This window comes from Aquarana catesbeiana, linkage group LG02 (genome assembly GCF_042186555.1).
Source record: "Aquarana catesbeiana isolate 2022-GZ linkage group LG02, ASM4218655v1, whole genome shotgun sequence".
In the NCBI taxonomy this organism is placed as follows: domain Eukaryota; kingdom Metazoa; phylum Chordata; class Amphibia; order Anura; family Ranidae; genus Aquarana; species Aquarana catesbeiana.
Window position 1 is genome coordinate 640,291,109 of NC_133325.1, and position 2,850 is coordinate 640,293,958.

General features: G+C 47.6%; 1 pseudogene; it reads left to right on the top strand.

The window, feature by feature from the left end:
• The first annotated feature begins 677 nt into the window (after positions 1-677).
• Positions 678-742, top strand: LOC141130204 (U4 spliceosomal RNA; annotated as a pseudogene).
• The last annotated feature ends 2,108 nt before the right edge of the window (positions 743-2,850 follow it).

A 2,850-nucleotide genomic window follows, 5' to 3' on the forward strand; every position in this document is an offset into this window, starting at 1 on the left:
TCTAAATATAAAATGCAGCTAGGAAAAACTCCAAATGTTGGTCTGATAAAGTACAAAGTAGTGCCCTTTATACTCATTAGTGCTACAAGGTCATCTAGAGCCCAGGGCAAACATGCCAAACTGCGCCCCCCCCCCAAGATGTATAAGCATTATGTGTCAGCATAAATCCCTACACAAAAACACTGAATACTAATCTGCATGCTTACCCCCTAAGCAGTACAAAACCATCCCCTGCTGAAATCCCACCTCTCAGCACAAATCTTTGTCCCTCCACCCCCCAAATCCCCCCGGCTCAAATGCCCCCTCCAAAAAAAATTCACCCCCCAGCACAAATCCTCTACCCCTGAACTTTCCCCTCCTAGTTCCACCCCCCCCCCCTCCCGTTCAAGTCCCCTCTCCCAGCACAAATTCCCCCAAAATCCCCCCTCATAGCACAAATCTTCTTCCCCCTCCCAACACAAATCCCCATAAATCACCACACTTAGAACCCCCTCCCCAGTTTTCCCTTCTAGAATAATACTTACCTACTGTCTCCCCCAAATTCCCCCTGCAACACAAATCCCCTCCCCCCAAGTCACATGATACCACAGTGCCCAGGGCAGAAATCGACTTGTCTGACCAAATCAATCACATGCCAAAACAAGGGTTTAACAGCACATGTGCTAGCTGAACACCTTAGCTTTGCGCAGTGGCAGTATCATAGCCAATGAGGTTCAACTGAGGCGTGATTATTGCTAATTGCTTCTCGGCCTTTTGGCTAAGATCAAGTGTAGTATCTGTTCTTATCAGTTTCCAGGAGGTGGCGCTTGCTTCCGTCCCTGATCTATGGCGAAATAGAGACGGGATTGCGGTTGCTATGCAAAGTCTGCTGGAGTGAAGGTGACCTGGAGCAGTTTGTAGCCGAAAGGGAAGCCTTCTGATGGGGATGGAGAACCACGGGGTCTGAACCAGAGGGTCGGGACCCTGGCCTTCTGGCCTGGATTGGGGCAGATCTAGCTCCGGACAGTTATTTGGGAGAGAACGCTTACTTCCCTCTTACGGGGGGGAGTGGTTAGTACTTCCCGAATGTAATTAGGAGGGAGTGATGGGAGCGACGGCAGAGCCTGATAAAGGACTCTTTCCGGCTTCCTGATCTCCATATCCTTTCTGCCTGTGGTGGGGTCTGCTGTGGTCTGGGCTGGGGGGTCGGGGCTTTTTCGAAAAGCCAGTGGTGAATGTGCCCCTGAAGTGGCAGTTCAGGGGTGCCGTATAGTCACGGTGTGAAAGCACTTGATTTTATGGCACCATGGTCACTTCACCACAACACACGTTTTTCGCACCTGCCTCTTGGGCCGGGCCTTTTGGCCAGGACCAGGGGAAATTTTTATGCCTGGCCGGAGGGCCGGCCATTGGATAGCACAATGGCCACTTTCACTCTCCCATCTCACTATCTTCCCCACTCTTTCTTTTACCCCTGTTTGTCACCTTTTTGTCTTTTTTTTGGTTGTCTTTGTATACACGTTTTGTCACTGTGTGGCGAGTAGGGTGTGGGTCCTCGGGCCTACTCTGAAAGTCTTGGGAGGGGGTGGACATAGGCCTTTTGGCTTGGTTCGCCCTCTCCTTTGAGGGGTCTCTCTTCGGGAGAGCCCCACTGTACTTGGGTTGGTCTGCTTCGGCAGTCCTTCCAGTTGTGGGGGTCTGCCTGGTTTCGGCCGGATGGACCCTTTGTCTGAGTACCTCAGTCCCTGTCTGGAGCCTAACGCCCCGGGGGATCAGGGTAAGGTCCTTCCCTAGTGGAGGACTCTGTACACCCGTTGCACGTTTTTGTGTTTCACTCTCTATGTGTGGGCACTTTTTTTTTGGCACCGGGTGGAAGTTTTTGAGGTGTGTTTTGCACGCCACTGGCTTTTCGATAGAAGCTGAACACCTTAGGAAAGTTCCCTTCAGACCTCTGCGCTTAAAAGATTTATTTTTACTTTCTCTCCTTTTACACATTTTCATGTGGATAGGAAGTAAAGAAAATTTCCCCAGGAGGGCCGAAACAGTAGCGAACACCAAACATAAGTCAAGCCTCTCCCTACTGTATGAAATGTTTGTATTGCCACCGGCTACATGGATACAGTTAGTCAGGTTAAAAAAAAACACACAAGTCCATATAGTTCAACCACTAGAAAAGAAAAGAAACAGAATAAATCAATAGAAAACCTCCATATACAGAACCCTGTACTCACAGTTAATCCACAGAAAGGCAAAAAAAAAAAATCCACTTTGCTCAAGCAGTAAAAAAAATATCCTTCCTGATCCCCCAGAAGGCAAGTGGATATTCCCTAGATCACCAATCCCTTGTGTTATAATCTATATACTGTATGTTAATATCAAGTTATATTTTGTGTATTCAGGAATGCTTCCAGGCCTTTTTTAAAACAATCTACTGAGCTGGCCTGAACCAGCTCTTGAGGGAGTATATTCCACATTTTCACAGCTCTTACTGTGAAGAAGCCTTTCCATATGCGGGGGTTACATCTCTTTTCCTCTAGATGTAAATAGTGCCCTCTTGTCCCTTGTGATAACTGAACACAAATTCACTATATGGGTCACAAGTCCAAGTGTACTATATACAAATACACAGCTAAGGTTTTGCTTAATTCCTCATATAAAGAAATCAGATTTGTTTGGCATCTTTTGTCTTTTGTGAAATCATGCTGTCTATTGCTTAAAATATTGTTTTCAAGCAAAAATCCCTCTATGCGGTCTACTATTAACCAGCCTCCGCAGTTATATTGAAGCAAGGTGGCTTGGCTGCGTGAAACGTCGTCCTGGTACGTCGGTTCGTGCACTGGCTTTTGGATGCACGCACCCACCCGCCCACGG